This window comes from Schistocerca serialis, chromosome 9, assembly GCF_023864345.2.
Source record: "Schistocerca serialis cubense isolate TAMUIC-IGC-003099 chromosome 9, iqSchSeri2.2, whole genome shotgun sequence".
NCBI lineage: Eukaryota > Metazoa > Arthropoda > Insecta > Orthoptera > Acrididae > Schistocerca > Schistocerca serialis.
The window spans coordinates 65,049,805-65,070,545 of NC_064646.1; positions in this window are offsets into that span (position 1 = coordinate 65,049,805).

Here is a 20,741-nt window from a genome sequence, read left to right on the forward strand (position 1 = left end):
AAGGAGAAGAAACAGGGACGTCATACAAATTATGGAAGACTAAGACGATTCCTAATCTAATTCCCTCAGCATCACCCGACCTAATTAGACTACATTCCATTATCCTTGTTTTGCTTTTGTTGATGTTCATCTTATATCCTCCTTTCAAGACACTGTCCATTCCATTCAACTGCTCTTTCAAGTCCTTTGCTGTCTCTGACAGAATTACAATGTCATCGGCGAACCTCAAAGTTTTTATTTCTTCTCCATGAATTTTAATACCTACTCCGAATTTTTCTTTTGTTTCCTTTACTGCTTGCTCAATATACAGATTGAACAACATCGGGGAGAGGCTACAACCCTGTCTTACTCCATTCCCAACCACTGCTTCCCTTTCATGTCCCTCGACTCTTATAACTGCCATCTGGTTTCTGTACAAATTGTAAATAGCCTTTCGCTCCCTGTATTTTACCCCTGCCACCTTTAGAATTTGAAAGAGAGTATTCCAGTCAACATTGCCAAAAGCTTTCTCTAAGTCTACAAATGCTAGAAACGTAGGTTTGCCTTTCCTTAATCTTTCTTCTAAGATAAGTGGTAAGGTTAGTATTGCCTCACGTGTTCCAGTGTTTCTACGGAATCCAAACTGATCTTCCCCGAGATTGGCTTCTACTAGTTTTTCCATTTGTCTGTAAAGAATTCGTGTTAGTATTTTAAAGTAGTAAAGGAGTTTTGCTATTTGGGGAGCAAAATAACTGATGATGGTCGAAGTACAGAGCATATAAAATGTAGACCGGCAATGGCAAGGAAAGCGTTTCTGAAGAAGAGAAATTTGTTAACATCGAGTATAGATTTAAGTGTCAGGAAGTCGTTTCTGAAAGTATTTGTATGGAGTGTAGCCATGTATGGAAGTGAAACATGGACGATAAATAGTTTGGACAAGAAGAGAATAGAAGCTTTCGAAATGTGGTGCTACAGAAGAATGCTGAAGATTAGGTGAGTAGATCACATAACTAATGAGGAAGTATTGAATAGGATTGGGGAGAAGAGAAGTTTGTGGCACAACTTGACCAGAAGAAGGGATCAGTTGGTAGGACATCTTCTGAGGCATCAAGGGATCACCAATTTAGTATTGGAGGGCAGCATGGAGGGTAAAAATCGTAGAGGGAGACCAAGAGATGAATACACTAAGCAGATTCAGATGGATGTATGTTGCAGTAGGTACTGGGAGATGAAAAAGCTTGCACAGGATAGAGTAGCATGGAGAGCTGCATCAAACCAGTCTCAAGACTGAAGACCACAACAACAACAACAAGACGATTCCAAATTTATATAAAAATTTCATAATACTACTTGTCGCTCTCATGCTTGAGAAACTGGTGCGTGTGAATGTAATGTAAAACTATTTCCTGACATAAAGCTTTTTGCTTGTAGTAGGCCTAATAGGCATTTGATATTGGTACTTCGTGAATTATATTGCGCCGTGTTATAAAAATGACTAATTGTGTCAAAACAGTCTCGTTTATTTGGTGTGTGATACAAAATTGCTGCAATATTAGAAAGGCCTATTTTGTTTTATCTAGCAGACAGTGACAAAATAGACGTAAACAGGTCGAGAAACCACACCAGTCTAGGGTATTTTCTCTGTATTAACAGCTTCTTCTGTGTTAGATAACGATATTTTGATTTTTCATGCAGCAAAACGTTTGACGAACTTTGATGAGGTAATTGGTTCTTTCGCAGAAAGGAAAGCACGCCATGTAAAGCTGTAGCAAAATTAGAGAGAGAATAAAATGCTTGAAGTTAAGGATTGAAGAAATGTGTGCTTTCTTTCTTGTCTCTTTTTATTATGTATCCTACATTTAATTTTATGTCACACAAAACAGCAAGTTATTAGCTAATAGGCAATAAAGAGTGCAAATTTTCTGAAGAGTTCTTGTTCTTCCGATTACAAATAATCCCATCCGCTATTAACTGCGTGATTTTTTTTTAAAAAAAAAAAAAAAGAGAGGCAGGCTGTCAAACCGGCCTACTGGGAGCAGGAGAGGTATCCAGGACATTTCAGTTTCCACTGTCCTGAATATAGTTTGATGGCATCCATTACAAAATATACACGTTTCAATTCCACAGAGTAAGTACAGTGACGTGTGATAGAAGAATGCTGTATGAAGAGGTGTGGCACTGCACTTTGTGCACACTAAAGACCAAATAACATGTCCTACGTTTCCTCGAACACATATGTTTTACATTTCTGCCTTTTCAGAAATATGTGCGCTACAAGATGAACATATTTTTGAAAATTCGATTTTTTTGGTATTGACCTGGTTAGCAAATATTGTAGATCCGGGGCTTATCTGAAAAGCAGTCTGAGTTATAGCGGGTAGTCTCCACGTGACCCATGTTTACATTTAGTGATTTTACTGATTCCCCTTCGTTTTTTCTCACGTCAAATGAAAACCAAACGGATACCTGTGGCTGGGAGCTATCAAGTGAATTAAAATACATTCACATAATTACTGAAGGCTAACATATGTTTTTAGTTTCAGATTTAATTTCCACCTTTCTGACAGTCAAGCATTAATCAATGAAGTTATTTTTGTCTGTTTGCTAAAGAAATTGGACTTTTATTAATATTTTCCGCAGAGGCATTTATTTGAAACTAAATTTTTAATTCCACAGTACTGGCTAGTTTCAACTGTTCACCGCATTTCAAGTGCATATTTTCATCTTCTGACATGTATGGCATTATGCCATAATAAAGAACCAAACATGATATAATACAGTACTGATGCTCCAAGAAAATTTACACCCCAAAAACCACACTGAAAAGCTTAATATCAGGTCGATGATGATGATGATGTTTGGATTGTGGGGCGCTCAATTGCGCGGATATCAGCGCCCTTACAAATTCCCAGCCTAATAATATCAGGTCGAGGTCTGCTTCATTGGGAATCTGGACATATGAATGTGCACTTTAAATGCGCATGTTTTAGTATGGTTCACAAAATTCCGATGCTCTTGGAGTATCCTCTGATGTCTTGTTTGTTTTATGACATAATGTATGATCTTTCAATGTTTTACACGTATGTACATACGGGATTCCTACGTCATGGTAGCTGCGCAAGTGCAGTGTCGCCTGTTATCTGTGCTCTCTGGCAACTACTGAAACGAACCTATTTCTAACAGGTCGCGGGAAAATATTGCGAATGGTGGTTTGAAAAGCGTTGCTTTCAAAATAAATATCCTTTTTCGTAAGTTGAACTATGTGCAAGAAAGTACCATGAATTTCTTAAATCACAGAGCGTTTGACTCTCATTTAAAAATCAACTCTTTGATGATGAGCCATTTAGAAGAATTTCGAACCCTGAACATCAGACATTTACGTCATTATTAAAAAATCTACTGGCGCATTTGTGTGATATATCTTAGTGTACCACGCGCAAAAAAGATCAACATTATATGCGAAAGCTTAGCTTCTCTTGCACCTTATTAACCTTAGAGACCAATATTATATGTGAAAGCTTTGCTTTTCTTGTATCAACACTATGTATATTAATTTAAACTATTAACTTTCCCTGTTTGTGTGTTCGTGTTACTGAACAGTGATGTTGCTGTTGGCTGAATACATCATGTGTCCTATGCTCTGAATATCTGCTGTCATCGGCTGGCGAGATCACATGACATGAGTTATGACTGGGTTACAAAAGCGCATCGCAATCTCGATTTGAATGATTCAGAAAGTAACATGTGGCGTTTGATGGAATTCCAATGTATACTTTCGTAATACGAAAATGCACAGCGTACATGTTGCTGCAAATCAAAGATATTTCCAAAACACGTCTTTTTCCCTGAGTTTCGATTTCTAAAGTGTCGGGAAAGTTTACGCCCATGTATAAAACCATAACCATTTAAAGGATTGATAAGTTTTGCAGTTCCGAGGGCAAATACTCTGTGACTTAACACAGAAAAAGTGTGTTTTCACCCGGGAGAAAGTGAATTTTTAACTGGGAAATCCGGGAAAAAGCCGGGAATTTTTATTCCTTGTCCGCGTATACACCCTGTTTATATATATTCCTATATACACACATTCTTTCCCCTACAACACGGTTCCCACATCACAACAGGTTTCTAGTCTGTAATTTCAATGTTTATGTATAAGGGTATTCTTGTGTGTATGCGGATGTGTGTTCGTGTAGTCTAATTCTTCGGCCTTCTTTTTTAAAGATAAGATGTAGGTTATTAGAAACCACAGAAAACAGGAAGGACTTCAGCAATAGAAGTTAGTGACTATGGAAAGAGGGAAAAAATAGATAGGTCCTCAAATGAGAGGTAAAAAGGAAAAAGATTTGTGTGGTTGCTAAGATCAAAGAAGAGAAAGAAGATAGCCCCAAAGACAGGAAACCCTTCCCACCCCCCTTCCCCAGGATCCCTACCTCTCAGATGCTTGAGTGAGACGCCAGAGGAGGTTTGGTGTTAAATCGTCTCCTACAGAACGGACATCCCACCTTCACCCTTGAGGTCCCCGTAGGAAATCTTAGCAACCCTATGCAAACAACAAGTGGTGAAGATTCAGGCACACTTGTTTGTGAAGGTTGTTTGAAAGGTGTGATGTATGTTTTGTGTTAGCCATCATTTTTTGTTCTCATAAACCATTGTTTTACCCACAATACCCACCCCTTTCAAAACTGATACAAACCCATCTACATCACATTTCATAAAAAGTATAAAATATTCTATACAAAATAGAAAATCTATATACCACAGTATATTTGTTGTTCAACTAGTCACACACTATTATATTTTCTATAAACATAATATTCCATTCAGTTCACTTTATCTAAATACCGCTTTTTACCAGTGATTCTCTAGGATTGCTTTTTATTTTACTGTCATATCCGGTTTTCTAAGATATAAAATTACAGGATAGTTTACAATTTTAGGAGTAGATGACAGAATAGTTTAAGATTTTAAAGGAATTCGGTGCAGGAAAACTATTTTGGAAGAAATACCAAAAATAGCTCGGGATCCGACGGTTGTCATTCCACCTGTTAACTCAGAATGTTAACATCCCTGGGGGATAGATGACTCTGTCCGGTTCCTATGGATCTGATATTAACTTTTCTTGAGCACTGGCAGACAAGTATTTCTCTTTAAATTTCTTTTGAAAGCCTTCCCAAGATGAAAAATTCTCGCTATTTACTGTACCCCATTCTGGGGCTTACCCTAGAAGGTGGTATACCACAGCAAATTCAATTTTCTTGGAATCTTCCCAAGTAATGCCTGGTTAAACCTTTTTAAGAAATGGGTCGGATGTACATCTCCATCTGGCTTAAATTTGGGGGGGTTGTCTAGATAACTCTGAATTAGCGCCCCATTGTAAATCAGTCACAGCTTCACTAGTTAACACCACATTAGGTGACGTTACCCTTTTTTCTACTTTTCCTGGATAAGCTTGAATTCTCTCCACAAGTCGTCTATACCCTTCCTGGTATCACTAAGTTCAGAAGGCAGAATAGACGATATGTTTTCGGAGGTTATTCTCTCAGTAACTTTTCCATCTATAATTTCTTCAGATTGCTCCTCCAAACTACTTACCCATTGTATATTAGTCACAGCTTCACTAGTTAACACCACATTACTTGACATTACCCTTTTTTTTCTTATTTATCCTGGATAATCTTGAATTCTTTCCACAAGTCATCTATACCCTTCTTGGTATCACTAAGTTTGGAAGGCAGAATAGGCGATACGTTTGTGCAGGTTATTCTCTCGGTAACTTTTCGATCTATAATTTCTTCAAATTGCTCCTCCAAACTACTTACATTTATGATATCAGAGTTTGTTATTTTCTCTTTGAAATTTCTTTCCACATTATCTGCTCGTGTATTAACACTTGCAATTTGCGATTGATTGGCATTAAATTATCCTGCTTAATGACACTCTCTTTCAAAGTACTCAACCCTTGCTTTACAGCATTAAATTAAACATTACACACATTTTCAAAGGATCCTAATTTTTCATTAAGCTCAAGTTCTACACTGTTGTATTCATCTTTGATATTCAATCCAAAACTTTTTGTCAAATCCTGAAAATTATCTTTCTGTTTCTGACTAAAGTCAATGAACATTTGATTTACATGAATGGTCAAGGAACTAGTCAATTCATTCTTTAAACCAAATTTTAAATTCTCTACCTTACTATTTAAGGCCTCGAATTCAGTCTTTAAAGCATCCATGCCTTTGCATGGATTACTAAATTCTTTGCATTGTGAGTCAACTTTGGTATTTAACAAACCTATATTTGCCATTTTTATACTTAAATTTTCACTCTTGTTATTTAATTGAGAACGTACTGAGTCTAGTTTTTTACTTAGAGTCGCATTTTGAGTATTTAAAGTTGCACTCAGGGCATTTAGTTGAGAACGTACTGGACCTAGTTTTTCACTTAAAGTCGCATTTTGAGCAGTTAATTGAGCATCTAATTGAGTACTCAGAGTCGCTTTTTGAGTTTTGATTAAATTTACTAACTCAGACCAGTCAATCACTTCTTTACTAACTCCCATAGCCATAGCTGTTTCTTGAGTTTCCTCGACTTGTCGTATGTTATCCATGTTCTTGCAAGCTTTAGACCTTGTAAGCATCTAACTAACCTTATGTATGATAACTACACTAATAGAGATCGCTCAACAGTTTGTACCACTTTGTACTAAAACAATAAAGTTCTGTTTTACGCTCACCTGGCAGAGAATTTGCATTGCATCAGTGAGCGGATGTGGAGGCAGGTCAGCACCGGTGAACAGCCACTGGTGCTAGTTGTGTTGGATGTTGGTTTCCGCATCTGCTTCCCCGCGATGTATATGAGAGCTTTACAGTCCCCGCGCCAGATCTACTTAGTCGTAGTGTGCTAGGCGTATCTTCTTCTCTATTTATCAAGTCAAAATTTTGCTCCTTTAAATAATTGATTAAGTTCCATTGTCTCTGAGTAATTCTTTGTTGTATTTGGTTTAGTTGCTATGGCAACAAGCAACAGCTTATTCGCTCGTTTTTTGGTCTTAAAATTCCTGTTTTTTCAGTCCTGTCACAGTCACCATTCTAACACTTTGGACGATGATTTAAGTGTGAAGTAAATATACTAACTCCCACTTCTTTTCTGAAACGACTTACTTGAGATGTTTGGCCAAACTTCCCTGCTGCTGGCCTGCTGCTGCAAACTCTCTTTCACTTCTCTGAAGTATGCTGCTAGGTGCAGCAATTTCATAAGACTCTTTCTACTTATAAAAATAAGTAGACATACCAAGTTTCATTTGCTTCAATCAATGTCGTATATTTTAACCTTCGATATTTTACAAATTCCACACCTTACATAGTTAAATACTGTTTCGTAAGCCTCTCGTGCCTCCAAGCATTAGAAACAAAATAATTTACATATGAGAGAAAGTTGGCTTAAAAACAATGTCCATTCTCAACATGAATAAGAATGCACGCCTTCCCTTCAACAAGGCTAAGACAATAGTTTTTAAAGGTTCTTTTTCAACTGTTCACATTACTTTAACAATGGTCAAAACACAATTAGAACGGAGTAGCATAAACACTCCATGGTTCTTCTGTCCGCTTTCACTAAACTTCCATGGATCGACGGACAAGTACTTGTTGTTGCAGTACGACCACCGCGTCTACATTCTGACACACCAACATGTGACACGCAGTTGGTAGGATTCCACTTTCTCGGACTCATATCTAAAATAACGTGTGTTCGAGACAGTAGAAGGCCGAGTAGTTCTAGAATTTATGCAGTAATTCTCGAATCACTACACAAGGGACAAGGCAGGCCTTAGATGGCGACAACCTGAGCCATGGCCATGAGTGTGGAATCAGTCGTGATGGACACCATGTGTACCACATATGGGTATCTGGAGTAGGCATCCACAATGAGTAACCACGTCAATCCCAAGAATTGGCCCACAAAGTCGAGATGGATGCAGTCCCAGGGCCTGTGAGGCGTGGGCCAGGGTGCAAATGATTGCGAAGGGCAGGTCTGGTGACATGGACACACTGTGCACCCATGGACCAAGATTTCAAAGTCACCATTTGTGCCAGACCAACATACATGCTGGTGAGCCAACGCCTTCATATGGGACACCCCATCCCCAGTGTCCGCAGTGTAGCAAGTGTAGCATGCAGTGGTGCACATCGAGGGGGGTGATCATCTGATGGGCACCAGCCTCCGCGATCAACAGAAGGGCACTCGCCACAACAGAGAGCCTGTGTGAGAGGTGCTGCCAGGGGCTGAATTCTGTTTTCAACCGGCGAGTCAGACAGATGGGCCAACCACGTGTCACATAGCAGAGAACCTGCTGCAGAATGGGGTCCCAGCGTGTGGCAGAGGTGACTTGTGCAGCTGTGACGGGAAATCACTCCAATGTATCTTGGTGGGCCCTATCAGTGTAAAAACAGAGGACTTCCTGCTGGTCGAACTCAGGATCAGGGCCTGAGAGGAGGTGTGACAAGGCATCTGTGTTGGAGTGTTGGGAGGTGGGCTTATATCAGGTAACATAAGTGTAATTGCATAAGTACAGCGCTGGAGACATTGAGCAGTTCACTCTTGGAGGTGTGTGTGTGTGGGCTGAATATGGTAACCAAAGGCTTGTGATCAGTGAGGAGAGTGAACTTGGTCCTAAACAGGTAGATGTGAAACTTCTGAATGGCGTACACAATCGCCAGAACCTCTTTTTCAAGCTGAGAATAATTCTTTTGTGCCGGCGATAGCGTCTTGGACGCATACACAGTGGGCTTTTCTGAGCTATCCTCATTCCTGCAAGCCAGAACTGTCCCAATGCCACAAGCCGAAGCATCGGCAGACACAACTAAAGGGTGGTCTGTAGAGAAGGGAGTCAGGCAAGAGGCGGACTTGAGCATAGTTTTCAAGTCGGGAAAAGCTTGATCACAGGCTGCAGTCCAGTTGAAAGGCACCCTTTGTCGATGCAAGCGATTGAGGAGCTGTGCAATGTCAGCAGCCTGGGGTAAAAATTTTATGTAGTAATTAACCTTGCCCAAAAAACCTGGAAGCCAGTTAAATCCTTGGGGCAGGGAAGGGAGTTGATGGCCACAACATTACAATCCGATGGACGAATGCCGTCTTTACTGAGCCAGTGCCGGAGGTATTCAAATTCCGGTTGAAAGAAACTACACTTTTCCAGCTGACAGCATAAGCCCATGGCCTGCAGGGCGTGAAATAAGGTACTGAGTAGTTGCCAATGCTCATGGCATGTACAGCCGGTGACCAAGATGTCATCGAGATAATTGACACAAGCCGGGATGGGCTGTGTGAGCTGCTCCAGGTACCTCTGGGAAATGGACGGCACTGAGGAAATATTAAATGCAAGGCGCTTGTATTTATATAATCCAAAATGCGCGTTGTTGACCACGATGCTCTGGGGTTCCTCATCTAATTGTTGGTAAGCCTCCGCCAGGTTGACCTTAGAGAAGTACTCGCCACGCGCAAGTGGGGCGAGAAGGTCTTCCTGCCAGGGAATGGGATAAGTTTCAGCCAGAGACTGTGCATTTATTGTAGCTCCGAAATTCCTTCTGTCCATTGGTGACTTCACTGGTATTGCCAACTGGACAACCAGAAGGATTATTAAAAGGATGTGTATGACACAGTACAACATGCAGGAGAAAGTGAGTTTATTATTATTGCAGTACTCTGGTGTAATTTAATGAAAATAAACAACTGTACATGGATTAATATATTTTTATTTCGAAATCAACTGTTTTAGTTTTTATTTTCTGATAGTAATTTTAATCTTTCTGTTCTTTCCTTTAATCAATACAGTTCTTCCTCCCTTCTCTGGTTCTTGTAATGCAACTTTTGAAGCAGCACCATCTGCAATCTGCTAATTTTTTCACATTTGAGAACAGGTATTATTATTATTATTATTATTATTATGAAAACAAAACTGCCACTTCTAAGCTTAGATGATTTTAGAATAGAGGAGAATGAAATGAATGTGTCACACCTTCAGTTACTTCCCCTTCCCTCCCAGAGTACATATAGCTGCTAGAGATGATTGCACAAGCCAAAATTATGTATGAAGTCGTTAATGTTCCTCATACATTTATAGGGTGAGATAAAATTACAGCCTCCAGTTTCATATGAGCCAGAGGTACATTTCTAACCCAAGGTTATAAAAAAGGTAATGGTTGCTTATTACAAATGTTGACATCTTATTCTTCATATATGCCCTCAATATAACTAATAACCACCATATCATAGAAGCAGGAATTATATACACCCAAGAACTGCAAAAGTGGATGTACAAATAGTGTTCAATAATTCAACAATGTTATTTTCTGTAACACCATTGCTGCTGTAATGAATTAAACATTCTAAGACTTAAATACAACAGCAAGCTAGCCAGTAACACCTGTCAGAATTTTCAGTTGAATTAGTTAATGAGTTCTGTGTTGTCACAGTTTCTTGGAGAGACTCAAAAGATCAACTATTTCACAAAGCAGACTGTATTTCGCAGTTGCTTCTATATTATGCACCCACTTACAATTCACCATTTATCACACAGCGACATTTGATAGAATACTGTGGTGTGTAGAAATGTTGCATCTGAATTGAACTGTCCATGGCGTCCTTCTATTCGTAACTTGATGAAATTATGTATCTCGTTGTGCACAATGTGGGACTTACATTCCACGTTTGGGGCGCCACAATCTGTAGCCTCTGCTATTTTTTCTGGGCATAATATTTACCTGTTCCTTTCTTTTTAAAAAATCGTACGTCTGTTATTGCTGCTTTGTCGATTTATGTGAAGTAGTTTGTGAATTAAAACTGTTTTATATTTTTTCTCACACTTGATTCGGAAATCTGGAAATATCTCGTAGTTGTCAAACAACAAAAACCTGATCCTTTAGCTAATCTCAAGATAGATCATTATATTATTATACATATAAGTACCCTAGCAATTTAGTTAGAAGTTTTGTACTAATATTTTCATTGAATGAGACTGCGGCAGTTTTCGTTTTTTTGACTAGACACTTGAACTCATTTGCTGTCTCTACTATCCTCAAAGTATCTTGAAGCGAATAGTTTTGCGATCTGGAACGCTTATTCCTCATGTTTAACACGCTATTTGATTGTCTGCAGATGACGAATAAGTAAATATGAAACTACATACGCGAAAAATGCTGAGTGCTCTTCAATTGTTGCCAGCTAAAGTGGACATGAACGGTATTCCAGGAATAACTAACTGGGCACTAAAATGGCGTCATACAACGCACAATCCAAGTATTCCTCAGTTAGCAATACCTAGAGTTATCCTGAGATTGTACAAACGGCCCTAAGATACAGATACAACAACAAACTAGCCAGTAACACATTTGCCACTCATATCAATCTCCATGATGTCTACATTGTCACAGTTTTTTGGAGACTCTGAAAGTAGAATTGTGCATTGAGGTTTATTGGTCTCATAACATACATAATCAAAATCATTTGATTCAGGTATAGGAGACACATCAAAAGTCTGGTAAAATTTACTGTAAACATAGCAAGCTGATGTTTACATACAGTATTGTAATAATAATACAATTTTGTTTTATACACACAAAAGGCAGAGATAATAATAATAATAATAACAGTGATAAAAATAATATCTAAAAATCTAAGACTAAATTACCCTAGCTCAAATTTTCATGTCATCCTCTAAAAATTCTTCTGTCGAATAGTAGCATTTCTCCCCCAGAATCTGATGTAGCCTTATTTTTAGGATCTCTGGCTTAACATTAAATATATTTTTGCCCATTAATTTGTTATATATTGTTATCCCCATATACCATGGACCCCATTCATATCATTTCAATTTATGTGTGGGAAGCATAAAATTATTTTTATTTCTTGTGTTGTATATGTGGTTAAAAAGATTTCCCTCAAATAGTTTTTGTCTGCTGTGTAGGAAGACAATAATTTCATAAATGTATATGGAGGGAACAGTTAGGATTTGCAGTTGTTGAAATAATCGGCGACAAGATTCTGTGTCCTGTGTGGTACACATGTATGTGATAATTTTTTCTGAAGTTTCAGTATACGAGATACTCTACTTGAACTTCCCCAGAAAATTATACCACACCTAATGACTGATTCAAAATAATTATGCTATGCTATTTTTCGTGTACTCACACAGTAGACTTTGCAAGTATCAGAATTGCAAATGCAAAACTGCTTAGGTTAGTTGATAAGGAGTCAATATGTGTGTACCTGTTCAAGTTCTTGTCCACATTTAGTCCTAGAAATCTGACAATGTCAACTTCTTCCATAAGTTGATTATTGTGTTGTATTTTAAGCTCTGCACATTTTGAGTGTTTGGTTTGGAAATGTACCATATGGGTTTTTGCGATGTTCAGTTTCAGCCCATTTAACTGGAACCAGTTTTCTAGGGTATCCAGTGCGTTCACAATGAAGCTTGGAATTTTTTCTGCATCTCCATCTTCAATTAAAACGGAAGTATCGTCTGCAAACAGAATGGATGGGGAATTGATATATGTGGATAAGTCATTTACATAGAATAGGAACAAAATTGGCCCCAAAATGGAGCCTTGAGGCACACCTTGTGATACTGTACTCCACTTCGAAAAAAAATTCACCACATTTGAAGTGATAGTTACCCTTTGTTTCCTGTTCTGCAGGTACGATGTAAGCCATTTGACAGTATTGCCCTTAATCCCATAGTTATCTAATTTTTAGATCAGCAAGGATGGTTTACAGAGTCGAAGGCTTTTGTAAGATCACAGAAAATACCAGCAACTTTACTCCTCCAGTCCAGTGCATTGTATATCTTTTGAATAAATTTATTTACTGCATCCAGGGTGTTTTTTCCTGGTTGGAATCCAAATTGATTATTTTATTCCACAATCGCTACTATTAGGTGCATACTTACAGTTCACAATCTACCATGTAGCTCATTTTATGGAACTTTATCTTGCTTATAAATGGTAAATGTGTTTTATTCATCTCATACATAATTTCAGAACATATCTTTGATTTTCAGAAGAAACGTCAAGGTTACAGTTTGCTTATTAAAAATTTGTCACACTTACAATAAGATACACATCAAAAAAAGTTTTTCAGCACCTCGGTTCAGAGAGTTCTGTAACCTGTACAGAAAATTGGAATAGAGATCAACATAAACATTATTTCCGCCCTTTTTATTGCTCATGAAAACAACACATTGCATGTTGTACCACCATACAGCGAGTCCCCAGAGGTGGTGGTCCAGATTGCTGTACACACCGATACCATTAATACTCAGTAGCACGTCCTCTTGCATTGATTCATGTCTGTATTCATCGTGTCATACTATCCACATGTTCATCAAGGCACTGTTGGTTCAGATTGTCCCACTCCGTAATGGAGATTCGGGGTAGATCCCCTCAGAGTGGTTGGTGGGTCACGTCGTCCATAAAGAGCCCTTTTCAATCTATCCCAGGCATGTTTGATAGGGTTTATGTATAGAGAACATGGTGGCCACTCTAGTCAAGCGATGTCGTTACGCTGAAATGAGTCATTCACAAAATGTGAACGACTGGGGAGCTAATTGTAGTTCATAAAGACGAATGCCTCGCCAACATGATGCTGATGTGGTTGCACAATTGGCCGGAGGATGGCATTCACGTATCGTACAGCTGTTATGGCACCTTCCATGACCACCAGTGGCATATGTCGGCTCCACAGAATGCCATCCCAAAACAGCAGGCAGCCTCCACCTTGGTGCACTTGCTGGGCAGTGCCTCTACAGAGTTCAGGCTGACCAGGCTGACTCCAAACACATCTCCGACGATTGCCTGGTTGAAGGTATATGCGACACTCATTGGTGAAGAGACTATGATGCCAATCCGGAGTGGTCCATTCAGCATGTTGTTGGGCCCATCTGTACCTAGCTGCAATGGTGTCGTGGTTGCAAAGATGGGTCTCGCCATTGGCAATGGGAGTGAAGTTGCGCATCATGCAGCCTACTGCAGACAGTTTGAGTTGTAACACGGCGTCCTGTGGCTGCACGAAAAGCATTATTGAACATGGTGGCGTTGTTGTCAGGGATCCTCCGAGCCATAATCCGTAGGTAGCGGTCATCCACTGCAGTAGTAGCCCTTGGGCGGCTTGAGCAAGGCATGTCATCGACAGTTCCTGTCTCTCTCTATCTCCTCCATGTCCGAACAACATCACTTTGGTTCACTCCGAGATGCCTGGACATTTCCCTTGTTGAGAGCTCTTCCTGGCACAACATAACAGTGCAGACGAGATTGAATGGCAGTATTTACTGTCTAGGCATCGTTGAACTACGGACAACATGAGCCATGTACCTCCCTCCTGGTGGAACGACTGGAACTGACCGACTGTCGGACCCCCTCCATCTAATAGGCACTGCTCATGCATGGTTGTTTACATCTTTGGATGGCTTTAGTGACATCTCTGAACAGTCAAAGAGACTGTGTCTGTGATACAATATCCACAGTCAACATCTATCTTCAGAAGCTCTGGGAACAAGGGTGATGCAAAACTTTTTTTGACATGTGTACTTTGTGGAGAATTTACTTACTTAAAATTTGTCAAACTTATAGTATTCACATCTACTATAACTATCGTAAATTTTTATTCCATTTTAGTGGTCCAGCTCGAAGTATCCCTTCGCCCTTCATAAAATCTTCCACAGAGTAGTAGCATCGTTTAATTAGAAAATCATGTAACTTACTTTTTATAATATTTATCTTCGTATTCATTATATCACACCCTATTATTGTGTTGTGAATTTTCATGTCTGTATACTGAAGAGCATCCAGTTTTAAGCGATGAGAGGTGAGCATAAAGTTTTCTTTATGTCTTGTGTCGTATGAGTGTTCAAAATGATTTTTTTAAATAGATCAGCTCTGTTGCATAAGAAAAGAACCACCTCAAAGATGTACAAAGAGGGGACACTTAATATTTTTAGGTCTTTAAATAATGGTCGACATGATGCCCTCGGCTGTGCAGAGCATATGTTGCAAATGATTCTTTTTTGCAACTTTAAAATTCGTATAACGTTTCCCGAGTTTCCCCAAAAAATTGTGCCATATCGAATAATTGATTCAAAGCAGCTATAATACGTTATTTTCCTGTTGGCCATATCAGTAGCACAGGCTAAAATTTCCATTGCAAATGCAATGCTGTTTAATTAATTTGCTAGATATTCTATATGAGAATTCGAACTCAAAGTTCTGTCTAAGTTTATACCCAGGAACCTTGACTGAGTCAAGTTTTTCCATCTTTTGATTAATGTGAGTATACAGATTTCTTCAGTTTTTGACTGTTTGGTTTTAAAACTCATCAAGTGGTTTTTGAAATGTTTAGCCCTAAGCCATTTAGACTGAACCATGTTTCCAGGTTACTTAATGTATTCATGACACACTGTGGTAGATTGTCAGAATTTTCATTTTCTGTTAGAGTAGAAGTTAAATCAGTGTTTATATTGAGGAACACCTTGTGACACAGAAATATGCTCCATTTGATGTGACTACTACCCTTTGCTTCCTCTCCAAGAGATATCATTCAAACCATTTCAAAGTAATATCCCTTATTCCATACCTGTTGAGTCTAAAGAGCATCAGGGCATGGTTTACAGAGTCAAATGCTTTTGTAAAATCACTGAATATTCCTGTGACCTTAGCTTTCCTGTCTTGTTTGTTGTTTCAGACACCTAATTCAGACTTAACTACAGACCATACTGCACTTGTTTTATTTTTTGCCCTAGAATGAATTTGTTGTTTGCCATTTGTTCTGAATGTTTCACATCTTTTCTAAAAATGGTTCTATAGTTTCTAACATATTTTACAAAATCAGGACCTTTGTTGTACTTCAGCTGATTGTTTAGCTTCCTTTTCCTCTCACTGGATATTTTTGTTCCTGGTGTGATCCGTCTTATCTTACTTGATGTTTTGATGCAATATGATCTTGGTGGGAAAGTTTCATTAAATACTTCAAGAAAACTGTTTAACAATGTTCTAAAGTTTTCATTTGTTGAATCACCATCCACAAAACACCACTTAACTTTACTAATTCCTCACAGAATATTTCAACATTTGTTTTATTGAAACTTCTTTTGATACGAGTTTTCATTATATTATGTTTATCAGTTTTTGGCAGTGGGACAAACAAGGCTGAGTGATCAGAAAGTCCTAAGTCTAGACAGAATTTATGTACATTATCAAGATTTTCGCGATGGCACTTATATATAAAACATTCTCGGTATTCTTGAAGTGTCAGTTCTGGATAAAATCTCGAGCTTTCGACGATTACCTCCATCGTCAGCTCCTTGCGATGACGATGGAGGTAACCGTCGAAAGCTCGAGATTTTATCCAGAATTAACGCAGAAAGAATACCAAGAATGTTTTATATACATTATTAGAGTAGTAATTTGTTACAACGTTCTCGATGCATGTTGCTGAGTGGATATTTTCTTTGGTGAACCCCGAAAACTTTAGTTTAAAACCAGACTTTTTAATTGAATCAATAAATTATGTTGATTCTTTATTGTCATTTGCAGTGTTTATATTTAATCGGCCACTATTACATTTGTTCTTCTTTTGTTTCTTTAGTTTATCTAGCAAGCACTGGAATTTAGAGATGAATGGTGTGACTAAAGCCATTTCTGGAATTATATAAATGGAAATGATTAACATATTAAGGTCTTTAACCTCTACATAACAACTTTCGATTATGCAACCTTAATTTAAACAATTAAAATCAGTTTTCACTTAATAGCTTATAGAAGTATCCAGGAGTATGCAGCAACCTCCATGAGACCTTTTCTTCCTGCAATAGCTGCTTGCAACATTGAAATTTTCAATTTTATTTAAAATATTTATTGTCTTAGAGCTAAGCCAGTGTTCATTTAAACAAATAATTTTTTTTGTTTTTACATTCTGAGAGAAGAATTTGAAATTCATCGAGTTTGTAGCTTAGGCTGTTGGAAGATTTAGAAGTTAAGCCACTTATATTCCAGTGCATCAAATAAGAATTTTCGCTTGTTTTAATGGTATTAACCATACATTTTCATAGACACTGTTCAGTAGTTTTCTTTCCAGCTAACAGGCATTTTTCTTTTACATCCCCTCCAGCAAACAATAGTTTCCCTCAGTTTTAATGATTTTACATTTTGCTGAATGTCATCGATCCAAGTCTGTTTAGATGTAGTCCATCCTTGGCTAGGCATTCCATGCCAAAAACGTATTTGAGTTTATGAATATAGCACCTAGCTGTCACAACACTCATTAATTCTGCAATTGATTCGATTGATGTAACTGTCACTCACTGACCTCCTGTTTATGATTCCGCTGATTACTATCGTAAGAGCAGTGTAAATTTTTCTGGCTCATCGGATAATATTTTTCGATTCGTTAATAATTTCCTCTCCGCTGTATCCTCGGAGGGAATTTATCACAACATGGATGAAAACGACTTTTTAATTTTTGGTCGCTTCTTTTTCGATGTTTTCTCTTGAATTTGTAGTGTTTTTAAAATAGTTACTGAGCTAATGGAACCTAATTCCTGGGCAGACTTCAACTTCACTGGTTGGCACTACGAGTTTCCTCAACATGGAATCGCCAGTTATGAGAAATTCATTTTCAGCTACACTTTTAATAGTATGACGTCTTTTGTTCTCGAACTTTTCACTTGTCCATTTATACATAATATTTATGCATACTGAGTCTGCACTTTGTTTTAATTCACATGACATGAAGCACTCGTCTTGCAGGGAGCTCATATTTGTATCTCTCCGCAAATGGCGTATTCATTGTTTGCATCGATCATTTTTTGGGATTTGTTTGAGTCACCATTATCTTCATGAATAAGATCCACATATTCATTTCTAGGCGACAATACTTCTGATTGGCGTTTTATTGCTTCACAGGACGCCTCATTACCGTTTAATGAAACGTAGCTTGTATCACTCTGCATCTGCAGATTTTCGTCGTTTTTGGCGATGCAGTCCCTGCAGTCACGGTTTTTTTGGCGCATAAGTTTACTGTTTTCGTTTTGTAACGCTAACATGTCGTCCTTGAGGAGTTTAATTTCTCTCTGCAGCATTTGAATAACAGTTTCTTTTGCAGTCACTTCACTTTGGAGGTCAATCTTTTCTTCACTTTAATGTCGTAAACAATCCTGGCAGCACCACAAGAAATCATCATGTATGAATTTTAGGTTCAATTTTGCACACTTTTCATGTAGACAGAAGCGACACTTTACGCACAGAATTCCTTTTACAACACATCTTTACATTCCTTGCTCATTGCACTGCTAAACGATTGCTTTTTTGGGAGAGCTGCACTACTACACTTATCTATCGGCGCCATCTTTTCTGTCTGTCTGTTGCATCTGAATTGAACTGTGTGTGGTGTTTTTATGTTGACAGCTTTACCAAATTCTATATTTTATTGCACACAAGTTGGACCTTACGATACATGTATGGGTTACCAACAGTAACTCTTGCTATCTTTTCTGGACACCATATTTACGTTTTCGTTCTTTACAAATGTCGTACATCTGTTGTAACTGCTCTGTCGATCTAAGTGAAGTTTCTTGTGAACTGAAAATGTTGCATACTTTTTCCCGCACTTTATTTGGAAATTTAGAAATACTGCTTCTTGGTCATACAACAGATATCCTATCCATTAACTGTTTTCAGGACAGATCGTTATGTTATACGCACAAGTACAGCCTAGTTTACACGACGACGCTAGGTTGCAGGCAACTGCGCTATCGGCCACTAAGCATGCGCGCCGCTCGTTTGCGCAACTCGTCGGTGAATCAAAACACTTTCGGTGTGTTCCAACTTTGGCGACACTAGTTGCATGAGTTTTGAGGTTATGTGTGTTCATTGAGTGTAGGCAAATTGAAATATGCAGTGAGGAATGGAGACTAATGTTCGCTTTTTACGCTTTGCATAGGTGTTTGTGGGATTTCACTGATGCTGATTACAAAAATAAGTAATATATTGCTGCTCATGAGGCCTTCAGGTGCGATCAGAACATGTCTGAGCTGCAAGGCAAAATTTATTGAATTAGAAGCACATATACAACTGAATTAAGAAAAATAGAAGCAAATGTAATTCTAGCTGTGGAAATGCTCTCACCTACAAGACTAAAATCCCATGGTCCGAGTTGGCCAACTCTTTTTTTTTTTATAAGGAATATTGTTGACAAGAGGGAAGGCTACGCAAATCAAGAAGCTGCAATCTTTATTCAATAATCATCTATCTACAATATCGCAGCAGTGCTCCCCATTGACATATATTTGAATTTTGAAATATTGCAACTGTACATATCTATCTTCAAGACCATAGTTTGCAAACCATTTTCTTCTTAATGCGGCCTGTTCGAATAATTACTGCTGTTAGTGTTAATAATTACTACTGTTAATGTTAACAATTATTGGTGTTAATGAAAAAGTGTCATCGCCAACTAAATACGCATTTTATAGCATGTCGAGTGTTCTTGATTGTGATGCACGCAATGTGATACGTAATTTCAGTTCTGGCGAAGTGCTTCATGCATTACAGTATCTTTATTCCTTATCGCAAAATTAACTGTATTCAGAAGAAACATTAACAGTTCTGGTGACATTCTAAGATACTTAAAAGAACTTCTTGGGTCTTCCATTACAAATTATTTCAGCAAGAATGCTGAGCAACCGAGCTGATATCTTTTCTTCATCCAGTCACGAATCGAAACATGTTTCTTTTTTTTTTCTTATGCAGCGATTCCACGCAACAAGTTTTAACTCCATCACAACTCGTGCGATGTGCACCTGCAAAAATTTTCATTTCAGACACGACTCAGGAACCCACAAAACGACGAAACTGAAGTGTATACAGGTTTCGTCGTGTCGACAGTCAAATATGAAACCATTTGCGTGTAACTCATTCCACACAGCGAATGGCGCAACCCAGTGTCGTCATGTAAACTAGACTTACCTTACAAGTTCATTTAAATGTTTTGCTCTAATCTTTTTGTTGCATGGTGCTGCATTAGTTTTCGTGTTTTCCACTATGCTCTTGATCTCATTTATAGCATCTACCAGCATCAAAGTATTCTCAAGCGAATGGTTTTGCAATCTTAGAAAAACTGGGTAGTGGAATGTAAGAGAAAAACGAAGAAAATCTTTACCTGACATTAAGTGTCCTGGTATGTAACTCAGTTTAGTGGGTATGCTTAAATTCAGAGAGGCTTCGCCTATCATTTTCATACAAATGTTGTTGTGGTCCTCAAACTAAAAAGTGTCATTTTAGTGCCGACCTGAAAATCGTACATTACCGTAGTGAAATAGTTGGAAGGTCTTGTACCATGCGCCACGCTGAGTGGCCGCGTGGTTTGAGGCGCCATGTCATGGATTGCGCGGCCCCTCCCGCCGGAGATCCGAGTCCTCCCTTGGGCATGGGCGTGTGTGTATTGTTCTTAGTGTAAGTTAGTATAAGGAGTGTGAAAATCTAGGGACTGAGACCTCAGCAGTTTGGTCCCTTAGGAATTCATACATATTTGAATATTTTTTCTTGTTCCATTTGTCCTGAGATATATCACAGTTGATGGTTCTACTTAAAATGATAGGTTTTTTGTCGTGATGTAGTCATTGCTTAATAAATAAAATTTCAGATCTACATGTGACGACCTGACAGCGATTATGGTGGCTGATATAGGTAGAAAACTCTCTGAGTCATGCTTCAGTTGTGTCC